Source organism: Strix aluco, chromosome 1 (assembly GCF_031877795.1).
Source record: "Strix aluco isolate bStrAlu1 chromosome 1, bStrAlu1.hap1, whole genome shotgun sequence".
In the NCBI taxonomy this organism is placed as follows: Eukaryota; Metazoa; Chordata; class Aves; order Strigiformes; family Strigidae; genus Strix; species Strix aluco.
The window spans coordinates 85,752,388-85,774,429 of NC_133931.1; the positions used below are offsets into that span (position 1 = coordinate 85,752,388).

Here is a 22,042-nt window from a genome sequence, read left to right on the forward strand (position 1 = left end):
TACATTAAACAATAAATGTAGATGAAAAGCAGTTCTTATTACTAATGGGACATCTGACACTCTGATTTCTGTATGTTTTTAACAGTTCTGCATGTTGTACATCACAATGTGTATATGATCATTAAAAGTTTCAGTGTGATCAATGCTTAATTAAAGCTTCTTATAGCAACCAGTCATACTAACTTTACACTGCTTATAAATCCTCAACGGTCTGGTTGTCCTTTCTTTTCTAATTATACCAACCCTGCTATCTTTTTTACAGAAGTTATCAGGTTCCACTAAATGACTACTTGTATTTTTATGACATGCAAACAGAGCTAATACTGTGGTGGTGGATCCACCGAACTTTACTTTGCTGTGGCTGTTTACAAATGGTTTCATAAAACCTTTTTAGAAGAGATTGTTTAGTCCCTGTGTAAACTCATTGTGTGCTGCTTAAGTTAAGAAATGTAACAATACAAATAACATTATGGTTTCATTAATCTCTGGCTAGGAAGTAAATTGTTTTAAGGATTTTAAGGATTTCAACAGACTATATTTTTTAAAAATGTACTTGAAGCATATTTATCTGCTGAATGTACTGTTTTAGTAATGTCTGCTGCTAAGTTATCTCTCCATAAGCATAACATTTAGCCTCTGTAAAGACATGTCCTTTCATTAATTATCATCACAATAATTCTTTCTCTACTCTTTTTTTCTTTTATTGTTCTCTTGTTCCAAGCAACTAAGAAAAACATTTAAGCCTGTGCTGAGTCCTTGAGATCAGCTCAAAATACACCACTGGATTTAGAAGTATCTTATATCCATACCTAAAGGCAAGCAAGTGTTTCATTGTTAATAAGGAGAGAGAAGATTTCCATAAACTTCATTATACTTCTCAATTATGGACTTTGGTTTTTAAAAAAATTACAGTCATGAAAGTCAGGTTAAAAATAAATTAATGGATATCACTTTGTCTTCTTCTGATCAACTGTTCTTTTGATTTCCCCTCATTTAGAAATTATTTGAAAGGTTAGTTGTTGACCTGAGTTTGGTCTTTGTCTATGAGATATTCACTAAACAACATTCATCCAAAGTACGGGATCATTTAAAAACTAAAACAATATACGATGTCAGAAAGGACAGGAACATTAGCACAGTGAACTTGTGAACTGCTTCCTATATTAAGGATGCTCATGCACATGTTGTCAGTTAAGATCAATGGCAATAAATAGCCATAAAGAATGTCGCTTAAAAGTACTAAATACCTGCTACCTGCTTTAAGGCAGTGTTTTTTTCTAGGGCTGAAAAAAAAAAAAAAAAAGTAAAGAAAATGCAAAAACAAGGTTAGCACTGAATACACTGAATGTACACGGGAGGAATGGACAAAGGCTGTTCAAAATCTTGGAGAATGCTTTCTACTCTGACCCTTTCCAGTTGCTTCTGAAACAAGAGGGCTTTGTTCAGCTTTTGCTTTACCTATCTGTCAAATTAGGAGCAAGATTGTCTTCTACTGTGTTAAAAAAAATGAGTCCTTTACTGCCTCCATTGGAAAGGTTTCCTTAAAAAGAAGAATTTGTTATCTTCTTTTGCCATAATATTTTCAACTGTGCAATTAGCTCACATTCTGACAAAAGAATGCATAACTCATCGAATTTGTTTCAACAATTTTAAATTGCTCTAATCTTGGTTGAATTTACACATACAATCACCAAATACATTCTAGGCTCAAACTCTTCCTGTTCTATGCAGTCAGCAAAAGTACTTGCAGAACCATTAACAACTACTAATTTAATAGTAATTTTACTGCTACAAATTCAACTTAACTTGACTTTATTGACCTAAGTCTTCAACCAAATGTAAAAGATCTTAAACCCCAGTGAAATTAATCAAGTTATGGCAATCTCCAAACACAATTAAAAACCTGTTTGGTATTTTACCTATAATATTTCTGTTATCAAATCACTTCTCTGTTATGAGGCCAGACTGCCTTTTTTTTTTTTTTTTTTGTTTTCTCTTCACCTCATGAAAATGAGGTCTTCAAAATCAGAGAACAATAATTAAGCTCAGATGAGTAATGCATAACTGACTTAATATTATTTCATTTGTATATAGACCTGGTTTAAGTTTAATGAAGACACAAACACACACACATGCAAAATCACTTGTTTGATTTTGGGCTCATCTTTGTTACACCAAGACTAGTTTCTTTGGACCATCCCACAATACAGGGCATGTAGCAGAATCTCCTAGTTGGCAGTTCAGATGTGTGAAGACAATCCTGCTCTGAATCTATCTCTAGAGGAGAAATTGTGCCTGCATCAACTCACAAACCTACTGGGAGTTCTCTGAAATATATAGGTAGTTCAGAAAACACACTCTGCTTTGATTTCACCGTGTCACTGTATAAATCTGTGGTCCATCTGCATCTTCAATGCTATATGCAGTTGGCCCCACCCTCCTTCTACATCTCAAGGACCTGAAGATAAGCAAAGAGATGGAGTGTCTTCCCTACAGGGAATGCCTGAGTGAGTTTGATCTCTGCAGCCTAGAAAAGAAAAGACAGAGTTGTGGTAAAATGTTATAAAATTAAGTAACAAGGAAGAAGAGGTGAAGAGGGTTCAATTAAGCACCATCTTTCTAAACAAGAATTAGGAATAATAAACTAGGCTAGGAGGAGTCAGGCTCAGAACAGATGGTTGAACTGTCGAACTTCCTGCCAAAGCATATTTAATTGCCTGTGTGTCACAGGGGGTCCAGGAAGACTTGAAAAGTTCATGGAAGATGAATCCACAGATGGTTGCTAAATACCTAGATAAAATGTTCATATCAAGAGTTCCTGACCTGAAAATATTTGAAGGCTGGTAAAGCATAATATAAGAATACCACAAAATCAGAGAATCATTCAGGTTGGAAAAGACCTTTAAGATCATCAAGTCCAATCATAAACCTAACATTGCCAAGTCCACCACTAAACCATGTCTCTAAGCACCACATCTTTTAAATACCTCCCAGGGATGATGACTCAACCACTTCCCTGGGCAGCCTGGTCCAGTGCTTAATAACCCTTTTGGTGAGAAATTTTTCCTAATATCCAGCTTAAACCTTCCCTGGCGCAACTTGAGGCTGCTTCCTCTCATCCTACTTGTTACTTGGAAAAAGGACCAACACCCACCAAAACTAAACACAGTATTCAAGTACAACCTCACCAGCACTGAGTACAGGGGGACTATCACTTCCTATACTCTTTTCTAGGCCTTCATATCTGATCACTGTCTGAGACAGAATATTAGGTTACATGGATGTGAGCTCTGACTCAATATAGACATCCTTATATTTTACTGCAAGAGCGCAAGAACATAAACCAGCAATTCACTACTTTTCATCTATTGCAAATAGGGAACATGGGAAGAAGAAACATGAAAAAGGGCTAACTTTCACTGTATTTCATTAATTGTTCTTATGTTTTTGTTATGAGGCAATTTCAAACTTCCAAAAAAGCATTGCACTAACTGCCTCATTTGCTTGTTCAACTTCGAATAGAACAAATAGATTAAATCTACAGTGCGCTTGCTCCTCTTAAAAGTCTTATTAAATACAGCTCTGATTTTCCTTTTGGATTAATAAATAATTGTCTAAGAAAAAGACCCAGAGAGGCATTTCTTCCCCGCCATGTCTTTCTAAACAACTCTACAGCCACACAGTTGTGATAAATGTCAACAATATACATCTGCAATTGTTCCAACCTTTATGGGTTAATTGTGGGATGGAGTGATGCTCAGATGCAAATCAATGCTGCATCTCATCTCTTTCCATTTGTTCTGTACTATTCTGGAGTGAACTAAAATAAATCCCACTGGTCTCCTTTTTCATTTATTCATTTAATCTTCTTAACACTTTTCAAACCTGTTTCTAAGAGATATCAAGAGAAGAAAAAACTACATATAGAAACTAAGTAAAAGTCCTTACTTTGGGAAAAAAAGATTCCAGAGTGCCTACAACCTTTTCAGCTGGCATGAGATGTAATGTATAGTATACAGCAACCCAGTTCTGTCCTTTACACTAGAGGGAGATTAGTTGCTCCACACAGACTATAAACTACAACTGGCAACCTTATATAACAAGAACAGGCAGCCGCAATTCACTGAAACTGATTTGGTGCCAAATGCCTCCAACCAGCCTTACGGCCAAGGGACCAAACCATAATTCTTCAGGTAAATACATTCCACTAAGTGAGTCCTTTAATTTCAGGCAAATGAGAAGGGGAGCAAATGAGAGCACAAGAGACAGAAACTGCAACATAGCAGCAGCACAGCAATAGCAGCCTACCTCCAATGTAATTAGCAGTTGTTCTGGAAAATGCTAAGAAAGTCTGACCAAGCACTTTGCATTTGGAATTAATACCCAAGGCTACATCATGGCAGGAGTCCAGAAGAACAAAACAAGGAGTCTGAAGGGTGAAAAAGCACAGGTTATGTGAATGCTGCTTTCTATCCATGCAATTGGCTAGACTATGAAGACGTCCCTAGAAAACTTTGTTCAGTCTTGCCTCCCAGAGACCAGTGAATATGCCTCAAATGGCAGCACAAAGGGTAGTTACCTGCTGCTAGCCCTCTTTTCAAGGGTATTGATCGCTACGTAAGACATTCATGTAGGCACTGTGTACATTCACAGCAGGAGCAACATCAGCCAAACATCATTTACTGGCCAAACATCATCAAACACCATTTAGAAATCACAAAGGCAGACAATTTTTCCTATCCTGAAGACATAGGTAGCAACATAAATTATGTCACTTCACAAAAGAACTAGTCTGTAATTAAAAAACATTTAGCTTACCTCCCTCTCCCTATCCATTTATGTTACAATACAAACCTGTTTCTGAGCAAACCTGTTTCTTCTAAACCTATTTCTGAACACCTCTGGCCTTTGATCTCAGAAGGTGCGGAGCATGGAATCTGCTTAATTTAGTCATGGTGAACTACAGTCCTCCATTCCTTTAAAACCCCAGGTCTGGGCAGGAGGAGGATGGGTGTTGCATTGTGTCTTGGATCAGGAAGAGCCTTGGGCAGAAGGGGAGACTACTCCTTCCTGCAAGCAGCAAGGGTGCCCAGGTGCCAGAGAGGTTGTCTGGTGTGCGGGCGAGTGAGAGGCTCATGGGACAGTAAAAATGCTGTCTTGGGATAGCACATAGTGGGGAAAAAAAGGGGATTTTCCAACATCCAGGCCTCCAGAATGTGAGTTAGTCTCTTTTGAGGGATCAACAAGATTCACTTGCAGTAACTCAGAACTTGGACTAAGAGCAAGCTTGGAGAACAACAGCACTCCACAAAGACAAAGTAAGCAAGAGAAATTTCTGTTTGCAAACCCTCTTAGCTTTCTGTCATGTTCTGAGCTCTCAACTTTAAAAAGTTCATGCTTCTAGTCTCTAATAAAACCAGCATTAGAGATTCAAAATTTATTCAGTGTTCAGGGGATGATAAATTCAAGACTGACTCCCATCTCATCAAACAGACATAAAGGATATTTCAAAATACAGCCCAGAGTCTCCTGCTTTCAAAATAGCACTAAAAATGGAAGTCTAGAAATCCTGTGAACAGTGCTACCCCTGGGAGACTCAGTTAGGGCTGAAAGAGGCACCTCATAAAGGGGAAGATTCTGCAAAAGATATTCCTGAGACACTGATGGAGTTGCTTTGTTGAAAGAAAGAGTGATGAGTAGTTTGAGTTGCTTTTTTTTTTTCTTTTGAAATCTATAGGTAATAGTGAATAAAAATTTTTAAAAGTGTTTTTTTTTTTTTTAAAGGAGGAACAACCCATTAAACACATGCATGTATGCACACACACAAATGCATGCACACACAAGCCTCCTCCCACCAGCTGGCTACCAGGTGATTATTTCACACCCGCTAGAAAGCATTTTTTCTGTCTCTCTGTATATTTTACCAGTTTACAGCATAGAAGACATAAAAGGATAATGAAAATGTGAACCAAGAGGAATCCTCTGGGAAGAAGAGAGATTCTTCCCTTCCTGGAAGCAGCTTTAAAAAACTTATTTTGTCGCAATATCTCATGCTACATGTTTTCTGTGGTACACTTTCCCAACATGCCTGTCAGAGTTCAGCATTGAGCATGACTGATAAAGTAAGTAGAAACTGGATCTAAAAAATGAGTAGAAATAGGAACAGTTGAGAACAGGGAATGGGTTTGTATGTATGTTTTCCTTAAAAATCAGAGGTGTATATTTTCCCCTTAAAAGTTCTGTTGTAAAATAATTAGGATAAGGATTTTTATTTTCTAAAATTTCCCCCATAAATTTACGTCTGCTAGGACTCCCAAAATGAGAGAACTAAAAGTATTTAACCTTTTCAAAATCTGAGATTTGACTCTCTGAACATTTACTGAAACATTAGGATTTTTAGGAACTTTACAGAGTCATTGTGATAACATCATTTATTTTTACAACCAGTGTCTTTGTAAGATAAGGAAATAAAAGGGTAGAAGATAGTATGAGGAAAGATAGTTGAATGATTTTTCCAATTACACCCACTGCTACATTTTTATCATCACTGATACATTAACCATTATAAGTTGTATATTTTGTCCAATAAGTATCAAAAGAAGTATTTAAGATTATTAGGATTTTATGGTGCTAATCTAATTTGATATAAAATTAATTTATTGTGAATGTTGGAAGACATACTACTAACCTCCTGTCCATGGAGAACCTGCATTCCTATAAGCAACATTGAGAACCATAATTTTCACGCAGCCCAAAAACATGTATATGTCATGTTTGACTATAGTTTCCTTTGAAAAATGTGTATGTGGAATTTTTCTAATATTACTGGAACTGGTGACTGAGAGGTTGACTCTGTATTCATTACCCTGAATGATTGTAAACAAATGCAAGTAGAAAACCCAAGGAGAGTTATCACATCTTTAGTTCCCAAACAAGAACTAAGTACAAGTTCATCAATGATGAAGAGATATTCATTAATATTCATCTAAAATGCATAAATTATAAAAAAAGTCCCAGGTATACAGAACCCAAGTAATCATTCACAAAGTTACTTAAAATAATGAGGAAAAACACACATTGAATTAGTCTCTTTAAAAATCCAAATATTAAATCTGCATTGGCATCCTTATACTATTGAGCTGCAATAAGAAAAATCTGCAAGAAAAGAATAAACTATCTCTAACAGATAGAAGAGCAGAAGTAAATTTTTAGCCAAACTAAATCAACCCCTCCCAGTTCAACATATCATATTCTGCTGAGTTCCCTCACTATTCAAAAACTGATGTGAAGAAACACATTTGCCAGTTCCCAGATATCTGCTGGAAATACAACACACCGAAGAGGGACCAGTCCCAGAGATTCCTGGAATGTGTGGGAGACAACTTCCTGACACAGCTGGTGAGAGAACCGACAAGAGAAGGTGCCCTGCTGAATCTCCTCTTTGTGAACAGAGAAGGACTAGTGAAAGATGTGGCAGTTGGAGGCCAACTAGGGCACAGCAATCACGAAATAATAGAGTTCTCTATTCTTAGAGAGGCCAGGAGAGAGGGCAGCAGAACTGACATCCTGGATTTCAAAAGGGCTGACTTTGTCTTGTTTAGGCACCTGCTTGAAAGGATCCCTTGGGAGACAATCCTGAAGGGTATAGGGGCCCAGGAAGGCTGGGCACTCTTTAAGAAGGAAGTGTTAATGGCTCAGGAGCAGGCAGTCCCCAGGTGCTGTAAGAGGATCCAGCAACAGAGAAGACCACCCTGGCTGAACAGGGAGCTTTGGCTGAAACTCAGGGAGAAAAGAAGAGTTTACAGTCTTTGGAAAAAGGGGCTAGCCACTCACAGTGATTACAAAGATGCTGTGAGGCTATGCAGGGCAGAAATCAGGAGGTCTAAAGCCCAGCTGGAAATTACTCTGGCTTCAGTAATCAAGGATAACAAGAAATGTTTCTATAAGTATGTCAGTAGCAAAAGAAAGACCAGGGAGAGTATCCATCCCCTGCTAGATGCAGGAGGAAACATGGTAACAAGTGATGAGGAGAAGGCTGAGGTCCTTAATGCCTTCTTTTCCTCAGTCTTTAATAGCAAGACTAGTTGTATTGAGGGAATCCAGCCTCCTCAGCCAGAAGACAGAGACTGGGAAAACGCCCCCCCCCGCATTCCAGGAGGAGATAGTCAGTGACCTACTGTATCACATAGACACACACAAGTCTACGGGACCAGACGGGATACACCTGAGGGTGCTGAAGCAGCTGGCTGGGGTGCTCGCCAAGCCACTTTCCATCATTTACCAGCAGTTCTGGCTGACCGGGGAGGTCCCGACAGATTGGAAACTGGCCAATGTGACACCAATCTATCAGAAGGGTCAGAAGGATGATCCAGGAAATTACAGGCCTGTCAGCTTGACTTTGGTGCCCGGGAAGCTGATGGAGCAGCTCATCCTGAGTACCATCACACAACACATGCGGGACAACCAGATGATCAGGCCCAGTCAGCATGGGTTTATGAAAGGCAGGTCCTGCTTGACAAACCTGATCTCCTTCGACGACAGGGTGACCTGCTTATTGGATGAGGGAAAGGCTGTGGATGTAGTTTACCTTGACTTTAGCAAGGCCTTTGACACCGTTTCCCACAGCATTCTCCTGGCAAAACTGGCTGCTTGTCGCTTGGATGGGCACACGCTTTGCTGGGTAAAAAACTGGCTGGATGGCCGGGCCCAAAGAGTTGTGGTGAATGGAGTTAAATCCAGTAGGTGGCCGGTCACAAGTGGTGTCCCCCAGGGCTCGGTTTTGGGGCCACTCCTGTTTAACATCTTTATTGATGATCTAGACGAGGGGATCGAGTGCACCCTCAGTAAGTTTGCAGATGACACCAAGTTGGGTGGGAGTGTTGATCTGCTCGAGGGTAGGGAGGCTCTGCAGAGAGACCTGGACAGGCTGGAGCGATGGGCTAAGGCCAACTGTATGAGTTTCAATAAGGCCAAATGCCGGGTGCTGCACTTGGGCCACAACAACCCCCAGCAGTGCTACAGGCTTGGGGAGGAGTGGCTGGAGAGCTGCCAGTCAGAGAGGGACCTGGGGGTGTTGATTGACAGCTGGCTGAACATGAGCCAGCAGTGTGCCCATGTGGCCAAGAAGGCCAATGGCATCCTGGCTTGTATCAGAAATAGCGTGGCCAGCAGGGACAGGGAAGTGATCTTACCCCTGTACTCGGCACTGGTGAGGCCGCACCTCGATTACTGTGTTCAGTTTTGGGCCCCTCACTACAAAAGGGACATGGAATTACTCGAGCGTGTCCAGAGAAGGGCAATGAAGCTGGTGAAGGGTCTGGAGCACATGTCGTACGAGGAGCGGCTGAGGGAACTGGGGTTGTTGAGTCTGGAGAAGAGGAGGCTGAGGGGAGACCTCATCGCCCTCTACAACTACCTGAAAGGAGGTTGCAGAGAGCTGGGGATGAGTCTCTTTAACCAAGTAACAAGCGATAGGACAAGAGGTAATGGCCTCGAGTTGAGCCAGGGAAGGTTTAGACTAGATATTAGGAAGTATTTGTTTACAGAACAGGTTGTTAGGCATTGGAATGGGCTGCCCAGGGCAGTGGTGGAGTCCCCATCCCTGGAGGTGTTTAAGAGTCGGGTTGACATGACGCTTGGAGATATGGTGTAGTTGGGATCTGTCAGTGCTAGGTTAACGGTTGGACTAGATGATCTTCAAGGTCCTTTCCAACCTAGATGATGCTGTTATTCTCTGATTTCTTTTCAGTTACTGTTCTACTACAAAGCTAACACCATTTAATTACCTGGATTATAAACTGTTATTCTCTCTTGAATGGTGAATTTATCGCTTGTAGTAAAGTATGTAATATTGGATATTTACTTATGGTCAACAACTAAATTTTCCAAGTGTAGTATGAGAAGTGATTTGTAAAATGAGATCATTAATTCATTGTGAAATAAAAACAGAAAGAAAAGGCAGAGTGCTATCTGTATAGTATTGTGGTTTAACCTGGCAGGCAGCTAAACACTACACAGCCATTTGCTCACTACCCTGCAGTGGGATGGGGGAAGAGAATCAGAAATAAAGGTAAAACTCATGGGTTGGGATAAAAGCAGTTTAACAGGACAGAAAAGGAAGGGAAAATAAGAATAATGATAATAGAATATACAAGTGATGCACAATGTAATTGCTCACCACCCACTGACCAATGCCCATCCAGTCCCTGAGTAGTAGGCCGTGACCCACTGGCCCACTCCCCCCAGTTTTATTATTCGTCATGACATCATATGGTATGGAATATCCCTTTGGCCAGTTTGGGTCAGCTGTCCTGGCTGTGTCCCCTCCTAGCTTCTTGTGCACCCACAGCTTCCTCACTGGCAGGGCAGCATGAGAATCTGAAAAGTCCTTGACTTAGTGTAAGCACTGCTCAGCAACAACTAAAAAATGAGTATGTGATCAACATTATTCTATCCCAGCCAATACTCACTCTTCTTTAATCATAGTGTCTATTTAAGCATTGGAACCTCCAGACAGCATATTCAGCTTTTGAAAATCATGTACATTTTGCAATATTTTGTGACATGTAGGAATCGTTCCAAGAAAACTGTTCATTTTTTATGAAGCATATATGATTCAACATATTATATTTAGTAAAATGACTTGCCTACAGTTACTCTGGCCGACAGGGTACATACTCAATTAAAAATGTATTTATACCGTAGGCTAAACTACCAAAGACATGAAGACCCAGATGACTTATAAGCTTTCTGGGGATTTATGAAGCTAAATACTAGAGAAATTTTAGAAAAGAGAAGAAAGTTAAACATTAGCAACGATATATGACAGAGGCTTGCTATTTTCCATTCTTCCAGAGAAAGTCAGGAATAGATGTCATTAAATGGCTATAAAGCCATATATCAACCATGCAAACACATGCATGTTCTTAAACCCAGTGAGGACTGACCACAGTAATCAAACTGAATGCTGACAAAGTGTTGTGCAAATTGGGCGTCAAAGGTGTATCAGGGAAAACATGATCTACTATCTATATCAAGTTAGGAAAATTAAATAACTTGGAGGTTGTCTAGACCAGCTGATATTAACTGCATTTGCTCCTACCCTTCCATCTATTTACTTATGATTCACAGTACCTAAGAGGAGAAACAGAATCACAATGCTGATAAATAAATGCTGTATTTCAGTGCTATCAAGGCTAGGGCACAGATGGAAAGATTCTGTGCAGCAAGAACTCAAACACAGCAACTTTTCTTCATGTCACCATTCCAGTACAATAGCATTAAGAGGGGAAGTTTCCTGCATACCTTTTTATGGGACTAAGTTCCTGATTACAAAACTAGTCATTATGAAAGGATTTACTCTGTGTTCTCAAGCAACCAAATCTACCAGCACTGCAAACTCAATTATATCATGTATTAATATTTCATAAATTAAATTTCATAAGATATACTTGGGTGAACAGAGTAACTAAATTAAAATTTGATTTATAATTAAAAACTTATCAATCATTTCAAGAACATTAGCACAACCCACATTATATATTTGCTACTCCAGTGTCTCCAGAAGTTGTCGCACAACTTGTCAGGCAGTATCACTCATCAGTTCTGTGCAGTAGACAATGTTTGCGGCAATGCAGAGAGCATTTAGAATGGATTGGCAATGGCATAATGATTTATTACATTAATGATATGTGTACTACACTAGAAAACTACAAATATATGGAGAAGCGTTAAATTTTGAAATTACAGAGATCTCAAATTTTAAATGGGTCTTTATTCTAGCAAACTGTGCATGATCATCAAGGAGAAAGGCAAGGCAAAAATAGCATGAAAGACAGAGACATTTAGAGAAAAAGATAAACATTTTATAATACCGTCTGTATCTATTAGGTCAGAATGGGACTGACTGAAAGCACCATTGAGGTCATTAGGATTCTTTCCACAGAGTTAAAAGTACAAAAGTGGGGTGATTTTGAATTATGAATAATTTCCTTTGTAATTATAAAGTTGACAATAACAATACATTAGGCTGATATATTTATAGATTCCTCATTTGGTATGGTTATACTGTTAAATTTCAGATGCTATCGTAGCATTTATGAACAGATTATCCATACTACAGAGAAGAAATACTTTTCTGCCAATACTGCTTTAGGAGTTAGTCATTTATAAACAGTGTATGGTATTTTTGATTAAGTAAACTTAGTAAATTTGGAGACAAGCTGAAGAGTTAGCTACTTGTCAAAGTGACTTATTGAATCAGTCAAAGTTTACAGCATCTTGTCCATATAATTTCTGATAGATAAATATGTTCAACTTTATCAGGAAGCATTAGGCTATACTGTTAGATCAAGCACTTCTTCATCAACAAGATTCCTAAATAGAAAACACTTCTGTAAGATGCCATTCATTACATTCTGCTTCTGGTAGAAGAACCAGTGATATTAAACATTAACACCTAACTTAATTTAAACTCTGCCTTTTTGACAATGTAAAACTTGAAGAATTTTGATTAGCATTAACAAACTCAAGTATTTTACAAACTATGTTCATAAACTTATTAATCTAACATACTGCTCATAAACTGAAGAGGCTGTGAAGACCAAAGTCCTAAGCCTTTTTTCCTGTTTGTTTATTGTTTTGAGCTCACTGAGAGAAAGAAATAAAATATATTCTCCATTCAAAATTATTTACATCAACAACTCCTTAACCCAGAATTCTGCTTCTCAGTCCTGTGAAGACTTGAAAGATGCCTATTGAACGGTTTTACTTAGCAGTTCCTACCTAGCTCCTTGCACAGTATGTCTCTTAGCAACTACTCTGTTGCTCATCCATAATCGTTTCACATTCTTTGTTACATAATTAGAAAACTGTGGGTTGTAGCAGCAGTCGACGACCCCGGGGCCTTCAAGTCTATGACATAAAGGTGCAAGTCCCATATGCTCATTTATATAAAGGCACTGAAGTCTGCAGGAGAAAATTATTTTCTGGTATTGCAGCTAGGGGTAGAAATAAGCCAACCACTGATTTTCAGAGTCTGCATTATCTTAGTTATGCAGATCCTTAAATTGGTATACGTGTGGCTTAAGTGCAGAAGGACAGTAGAAACATGAGAGAGCTGTCTGGCAGATACATGTCTGTCTCCTTGCACAATGCCTTCTCAGTGTGCCCCTCTTCACATCAACAATTTATGGCATTTCACATGTTCCATTGTTTTTAAACTAGGACAATTGTATTATTTCTCAATTATATTAATAAAGAGCATGAGACCAAAGTTCAAGATATCCTTCTTGAATAAAACCATGTATGCTTTTGCTTGACCTCCAGTGAGCATAGGGTATTTCACAGTCTTGGTGCTTTTGAGAATCATATGAGAGGCACATTATCTAGTTTTATCAATAGATATTTATCTGTCCATTCCTCCTTCTCTCAGCATTTACATGTCTTATAATCTGAAGGGAATTAATGCTCTCAGTATCTTTGTGAGGCAAGAAATAAAATTCTTCTTTCACATCTAGGATATAGCATAACTAAGTGTTTCTGGCAGATTGGAGAGTTGAACCCATATATTTTTAATCTCAGACTAGGTCTTGTCTCCAGTTAAGTAATTATTAAAATAGCTGAACAATGGATAGGTGCTTTCATCTCAACCTACCAGAGTAACCCAACAACATTTTTTTGAACACATATCATGTAGGACAATTTGCTGCAAAAAATCTAAAACAAAAACCAGGCTTCTGATTTTGCAATGTAAATGATAAGCAAACAGGTATACCTTGATATTTGTGCTGGGGTTAATTGGTATAAGTTTGGTATAGAATGGCAAGGGACAAAAGAAGAAATAAAAATAAATAAACAAAGATAAACCAAAAATTCATCTGTCTGGGAGAAGGAATAAGAAACAAGACCATGACTGAGCCTCACAGTCAGAATTTGAATTTGGACATTGATAGGGAGTAAAAACGGCTATAGCAAATGCTTTCATTTGGATTTGTCTTGGTCTAAAGAGTGGAAAATACATAGTCCAAGTGTAAAGGGTATTAAAGGATGTTAACCAGAAAACAAAAAAGTAAAGGGAAATGCTTAAATAAGATTATGCTCTTCAGTGAAGAAACATTCATTAGTATGGTGTTGTAGGGAATTGAATATTTCTAACCTTAGAGATTTGGAAAAGCACAGGGGAAAAAAGTGAGTACTTAAATTAATACTATTCTGTGTGCCAGTTAAAATGACATTCAATCTAGTGAATAGGAATGCACATTTCTAAAATCCAAATACATACAAATATGGCATTTTTTATGTTAATAGGTCATAATTCTTTATTATTTCAAAAGGATTTTAATAAAAGCTTTAATGCTTTAAAATTTTTATTTCTAGACTTTTTGTTACAGTTAAGGTCTCTGAAAGTGAAACTATAAACAACCCATCCTGTTATTGTCTTTTCACATTACAAAATACTGATTTTTCCAAATATGGAAGCTTAGTCTAAACTCTGGAATCCAACTGTCTTTCTTCCAGTCATGTATTCATTAGTAAAAGATTCTGCAAGTCATGTTAGTCCCTCAGGTAGAGATGCCTAAACCACTGTTAACAGTTATTCCATCCAGAGAAACAGTTTAAAATAAGAGTGCTATCACCTTTTTTTTTTTTTTTTTTTTCCCCATCAAAAATGAAATGGATTTAATACTATCTAAATATTTCAAAGGAATGCATCAATTTCTACTTCCTCCCCTCCCCCCCCCCCCCCGCCTCGAACTTCTTCAAAACAAGCTAAAAAGCACCACATTGAGAAGTTTATTCATTTTCTTTCAGCTTCTCAGATCACTATCTTTTAGGTAGTTCTAATATGTTACAGAATCTTACATTTTAAATATTACACATTTTTATGTTTCTTTTCTTAGACTTTCCTTTCATTAACTAACATTTCCATTCAGCTGACAAATAAAAAAGTGAATTTGGAGAAATTTTTTGTAGGACATTTCCCCCTCTAATTCACAAACTGGGTAAAAATAATATAAATCTGAAATCAGAAAATACTTCTACTGATTTGACAATATTTGAGTCCAGCTCTTTTTTGTTGCAGTTGCCTTGGATAACCAGACAAAAAGGTAGTAAAAAGCAATTTCAGAAACAAATTATCACTAATGAAATACTGTGGATACATAGAAAAAAATGGACTTTGGACAATGGTGGATTTTATTTTTATCATATTCTTTCAGAATGTCTCTGAAAAGCAATATTCAAAGAGGGAGTCTTCTGTAGTAGTAGTTGTAGCAGTAGTAGTAGCAGTTGTAGCAGCAGTAGTATTCCCTGTGTGTTTTATGTGCTAATCTAGCATTGCAACAGTATCACAAAAGAAAAATAAAAACGTACTGTTTAGTAATATTAAACTAAAGCTTAGGAAAGAGGTAGAGTTCTTAAACTGAAAGGTTGAAAAAAGTATTTTAAGTAAGCTGATGTTTTGAAATTGTTGCATTTTACACTTCTTACGTCATAAATAATAACTATGTCTGCTAAACCTTGAGGTAGTAAGGTGTCTTAAACGAAGCTGCTAGACAATGAATTTACTAGTCAGGAAAATGGTTGGTACATGAAGACTGCGTTACATGCAGTCAAGTAGTTTTGTCACTACACATGCATTGGAGATGGTAGTGGTAAGGTTGGTGTAGTATTTCTTGAAATCTGACACATTAACGAGTACCATATCAACACGGTACATCAAGAATAGACTCCTTTTCTTCCCAATTAAAACAAAAGTTGTATTACTTTGGACCTGACTTTTTTTTTTTTTTTTTTTTTTTAAATTAATGGACAATCTTGTCCAAATCACAGCTGGCAGTGTAACAACGTATTGAATTAGAACTCTCTCTTCCTCATCTTGCCTATGAAATACAGCAGAAGGAGGAGAATAGTTAGTATTCACACTCAGCTATATTTGAACAGAGAGAGTTAACAAGAATATTTTGTCCATTCCTGGCCATACAGGTGTCATCATCTGTACATTTAAATACCTTACAAAGAGAAAGGGAAGGACACTAATTCGCTCCAAAGATCATGTCCATGATGTCTTAAGGATATTTGCTGCTAAAAACTTCAAGCCAAGACATACAGTAGGTGGGCTGTTCTCCTTGGGGGACTAAACAGTTTACCTTAATTGTATGTCTTCTCCACTGCACATGATAGAAGGTTTCCCATGTGGTATAGGACTGTTGTAAGTTACTGTGTTGGTTTTGGCTGGGATAGAGTTAATTTTCTTCATAGTAGCCATATGGGGCTCTATTTTGGATTTGTGACCAAAACAATGTTGATAACACACAGATGTTTTAGTTACTGCTGAACAGTGCTTACACAGAGTCAAGGCCTCTTCTGCTTCTCACCCCACCCCACCAGAGAGTAGGCTGGGGGTGCACAAGAAGTTGGGAGGGTACACACCTGGGACAGCTGACCCCAACTGACCAAAGGGATATTCTATACTATATGATGTCATGCTCAGCATATAAAGTTGGGGGAAGAAGAAGGAAGGTGGGGACATTCAGGGTGATGGCATTTGTCTTCCCAAATAACTGTTACAAACAATGTAGCCCTGCTTTCCTGGAGATGGCTGAGCACCTGCCTGCTGATGGGAAGTGGTGAATGAATTCCTTGTCTTGCTTTGCTTGCATGTGTGACTTTTGCTTTACCTATTAAACTGTCTTTATCTCAGCCCATGAGTTTTCTTACTTTTACTCCTCCAATTCCCTCCCCCATTCCACCAGGGGAGGAATGAGTGAGCGGTTGTGTGGTGCTCAGTTGCCAGCTAGGGTTAAACCACAACAGTGACACACCAGGGTGCCAAGTATCTCTGGTTATTAGCAAACATATCTCAGTGTTGACTAGATTCCAGTGGTTGCCTGAGAAATCCTGAATAATACACTTTGTACACCTGGTGCATTAAAAAAAAAAAAAAAAATCTCATTATATCCCATTATTGTAATGGGCAATAGAATGCCAAGAACATATTAACTACAGTGCCAATAATGAATATAATGCATAATGTAGTGACTAGTTTGCATTTCAACTGGTTTGCATAATTCTTGTAAGACTAACCATAAAATGATCTGACTGTACTTATAAAAAATTGTTTTACTTATTCTCTCTCTCTTTTCTGTATAATTTTGCAATTCTAATTAATTCCTGAGTTTTATATGAAATAATTACATAGTTTTAAAAAAGTATTTTGGGGACTGATATTAAAACCTTTAACTACATCTAGCACTGGGCTTCTTTAAAAATATTGCAGGCTATGACCTGAAGAAAATAAAATGGCAAGCACTGTTATACACCTTCATATGGCAGCATATGAAAGAAAGTGGAAACTAAATACATTTAATAATGTATTCTGGTTACTCATGGATGAATTTAAATCATTTCAAACACTGACATTTACAAAACAAAGTAATATAACAAACAACTCATTCTTTCCTAAATTATAACTTTGTTCATATTCATGGAAAAAGTTTGAAATGGGCTAATCTTGTTTGAATGTTTGGCTTGCCTCAGCTGGAGGGGGGAAAGAAAAAAAAGTGAAGCAGCATAATCAAAGGATATACACACTGATGATACTAGACAGTGATTTTCATTCCAGAGACATGCAAGAGATCTCAGAAGTCTTTTTCAATCATAGCAATCTTGAAGGGAAAAGTGAAAGCAAAAATAAAATTCAATATCCATATATACTCAGTGGTTGGACTAGCACCATACCTATTAAATAAATACCATTAGAGATAGCATCAAATTAATTAATTGTGACAAAAATAAGACCTTACTTGATTTGCTATGCACGATTAATCATGACTAAACTCTTCTTAAGCATGAAAATGTTTGGACCCCCTTCTCTTCACATTTTAAAGGGGTGTTAATAAAACCCACAGAGTCTGGAATAGAAGAACAGATTAGTTAGAACTTCCAGAAAATGGTTCCTATCTGAAAAATAAGAGTACTAACTGATCTTGAAGAGAAATCTGAATGTGTTTCAACGTTTTTCCTAATTCCATATAGTAAGCAATGTTTTTTAAGACTGTATCAAATGGGAAGTAAACATTGCCAGAAAATAAAGAGGGGTCAATGGTCCTGTCAGTCATTAGAGTGGTACACCCTTTTATGTTGCAAACGTTGACTTGAATGCACTCCAAGCATTATAACTGTCATACCCAATATTCAAACCTGAACTCTACCAGTGGAATGAAGTCATTGTGACTCTCTTTACACAAATGCAAGAGCTCTTTGAGTGTATCATAAAATTCTGTATTCGGCTTTCTTAACAGTGGATTTTTATTTCAATGATTTGTAATGAAGGAATGATTACAAATTTATCTTAGTCTACCCACTATTGATTTCAGTCAGCTGAGCTGCAAAGCATGGATGGTCAAGTCTGTGCACCTAAAATAATCCTTAAAATATACCTTAAGAAGTATAGGAGTAAAAAAAACAAACCCTACATATCTGCATTACAGGAATCTGATTTACAACCCGGCAAATAAAGTTTAGTTTTGGTGATTGTGAGAAACTAAGAGTAGGCAAGTTCTGTCATACAACATTCATGATATTTATTAGATGATGAATGCTAACACAATTTTTTGCTTGGTGAGATGAATTAGCTATTTGAAAAAGATCACCTTCTGAATTGCCTTTCTGTCCTCAGCTGTGTAACTTTAAAATGGCTGCCTTTCATGTTTCAGTTAAAGACAATTTTCATAGCTTAATGTAGCCCTCTAAACATTTACTAGCAAACAACCAGTAGCTATGTGGACAGCAGTACATTATATAATGCAAACTCTACTATATATTCAAGAGGGAAAAGTGAGATACCCATTTATTTTTCCAAGACATGACTTTAAATTTGAAATATTTATCAGATTCAGCCTGCCAAGTTCAATATACTAGTTTACTCTGGTAGAGAAACATAAAAGAATACGTGATATCTCAGTGCAAAGTAATCTTTCTTTTGTACCTCATTTTCATCTGGTATTGATCAAGATAACTGAAGCAACCTCATTTGATGCCAGCAGATAAACTGGCTAGGAGTTGGCTTTTTCTTAGTATATCAAAAAAGAGGGAAGTACTGGATTCTGGACTCTTCCTCCTTTCATCCTCCACCCAATCTATGTTATATTTGCAGTGATGTGATAGATAACAACACTTTTATATTATTTTACAAGTTAAACTCTTTAAAGATTTCTATTTCTTATCTCTTTATTTTCTAAAATATTCCCATTTTCTTAGTACAATTTATTATTTTGATCTTACGTTTTATTGTGTTTTTCTTCAGCAGTAGGATCATCATTTCCACACTGCCACAGATCTTGCTATTGCTACAGTTTCAATGTAGTTCATGAAGAGCTACTCACATTTATTTCCTAATTGTTTTACAGTTATGGACTCTTTTACAGGTATACTGTGATATGTCTTTCAAACCTCTTTCTTCACAAGTCTGAAATTTCTAGTATGATTTGTTTCCTTATTTTCAGTGAGTCATTTCACAGTAGGGTCAGATGAGTCATGTCAGTACTGCTGCTTTATCACAATGCTGCATTTATACTTGATAGGAGAGAGTAAGTTGTAGGAACGTAAATGTGCTTCTCTTTTCTAATATGTTTTCTTTCCTGATTCTTATTCTCCACAATTTACATTAGTCCCTACAGTTCACATTAATCTAGAATTTATCTATTCTCAGCTCAGCTTTGAACTGTCTGTTGTCTGAATATCCTAATTCCATGTGCTCAGCTTTTTTGTCTTTTTCGGCTGTTATTATGCACACAATATGTTGATGCAGTTGCCTGGTTCAGGGGTCTTAAATTCCCCTTCCTCCTAAAGCTAGGATATTCAGTATGTTCAAAAGTGATGAAATTCTTCAGTAGCATTCCATGAGGTATGTTGAACATAGAGAAAAGAGCTTCCTGAGAAGCTCTTTTTGGAGAAAATGGCACTGTGAACAGTGACACAAACACTTGCACAGAAGTAGAGTGATATAGCAGTCCTCTTATTTTTACATGCAAAAGTTCCTTTTCTGAGTTACAAGAAGTTTCTCCCCAAATTCTGCTAGATTCTTCCCACAGGTAACTCTGTAAGATGTACTATAGTGTTTTGGACCAAGAACCCCAGTATTTTGTCTTCAGAAAATGCTTCAAACAGAATGAGAAATAGATTGAAAACGTAGGGTAGCATTCCTTCTCACCTTTCAACTGCCAGTGGCACAAGGATTATCAGATTTGGAGGTTGCATCCAAAGTATTGTACTTAATGGACATCATGAGAAAGGTTCTCCATTAAATTGCCTTTTCCCTTCTACATCACTGTATGCTTTTGGTTTTATCATTTGACTGATCATTTCACTAGGGGCCTTTTGCTTTATTTGATACTTTTCATTAAAGAAAAAAATCAGTTTACTTATCTTCTCTATTTAGCTTAAATAACACATAAAGCATTAAAACAAACTTTTAGCATGAGCTGGACAGAAGCATATTAAAAAGGGTTAGAACATAAACAATCTGTGCTCACATAAAGCACAGTCAGAATTACTTTTTTAAAGATTAATAGTCGATAAAGATATTTATATTCTTGACTATTTGGCCAAAGTCATCACGCTTGCTGGTCAATATGTTATAATCAGATGTCATATCCAAATATTAACCAATTATTGTATACATAAATTAGAACTGTAAACTAAAATCCTTACAAGCTGACTACCATGTATGAGAAAAAACATTATGGTTGCACAAGCTAATTTCTTTGTATCAAACTCTTTTGAATGGATTTTTTCAATTTATCTATTTTAGGCTGAGCAGTTTCTCTTATTTCCCAAGAGAAAGAAATTACTATCATGATATTGCATCAATATTTTAAATATAGATTTTCAAAAGGCAAATAAGGAAAGAGTTAACAGCTATTTTCTATTCATGATGAAAAGTGTCAAGAGCTTGAAAAAAAATGGCATAAAGGCAAAGAACATAATTCCTGATCAAAAACCCAAACCTGCTCAGTGATAAATGGCCAAAGAAGTGCTGAGGAGAATGGAGAAGAGATATCACTAAGCCAGAAAATTTTTTAAAATAAATTCTACCTAGCTACACTGACAGTGTAACACATAGGAAGAAGCAGATCCCACTTAAAGGAATATTACCGCTTCATATGAAATAATTTCTTTTTCCTCCACACAAAATTCCCCCTATCCCCAATCAAAAGCTTCTTAAAGTTTGGCTTATAAAGTCAACATAGGACTTGTTCTTTCATCATTATAAGGATGTTTATTGAACTCTAGAGTCCAAATCTTGCATGCTATCAGGTTTCTAGTCACTCAGCAACCAATCTGTCATCTTTACTCCAGTTATAAAAAGTTTTATAACCTTTCCGTCTTTAACTACGGTTTTCTATCCTTTCACTACATTTCTGTGCTGGGAAATAAACCAGGAGCTGCAGGAAACCCCTCCAGCTTAAAACACTTAGAACTTGTATAGCAAGTACTTTATGCCCAGTACAGCTGCTGGCAGAGAAATTGGCTCCGATCTTACCTCCCACGTCTCCTGTAGCTCAACCGCTTCCGCTGGGTAGTTGTTTATTTCTCTTTTCCTTTCATATCCCTGACCTTTTTTCTAATGTGTTGAGCTGAGTTTGGAGTCACAGTGATGAATGAGATGTGATGATGAGAATCATAGTGAGGGTGCAGTGTGCAGGGCTGTTTCTCGGGCAGCATAGTAGCAGACAGAGGAGGGGGGAAGTGGAAATCTGACAGGTTTAGCTTGCTGACAGCCCATGTTTATAGGCTCTGTAAAGAATACAGATGAGACAGAGGAAAGGCAGAGACGACAATGACATAATAAATCTTAGCCACGGTGTTTTCAACCCAAAAAAGTGAAGAAATAAAATCAAGCTTGGGATGCCGTTAATGGTTAGGCTGTCACAGAATTGAACCTCTTCACTGTCTGCTTCTCTGGATGAGATTAATAGATATACCAGATGCCTCTGTACAGTACTTCTGCCATCTGCACAGAAAATTGCAGCCCTCTCTC

The 22,042-nt window shown here is 37.4% G+C and overlaps 1 protein-coding gene across 2 annotated transcripts in view; it reads right to left on the minus strand.

Annotated features, from left to right (window-relative positions):
• CDH12 (cadherin 12) overlaps window positions 1-21,613 on the minus strand; it is a 319,865-nt gene extending 298,252 nt beyond the window's left edge. For both annotated transcript variants that reach the window (XM_074826484.1, XM_074826478.1), the window contains exons 1-2: window positions 21,545-21,613; window positions 17,805-17,912 (exon numbers count right to left, since the gene is read on the minus strand). The gene's annotated coding sequence lies outside the window, so the exon portion shown is untranslated. The remainder of the gene's footprint in view (window positions 1-17,804; window positions 17,913-21,544) is intronic.
• Window positions 21,614-22,042: the final 429 nt, after the last annotated feature.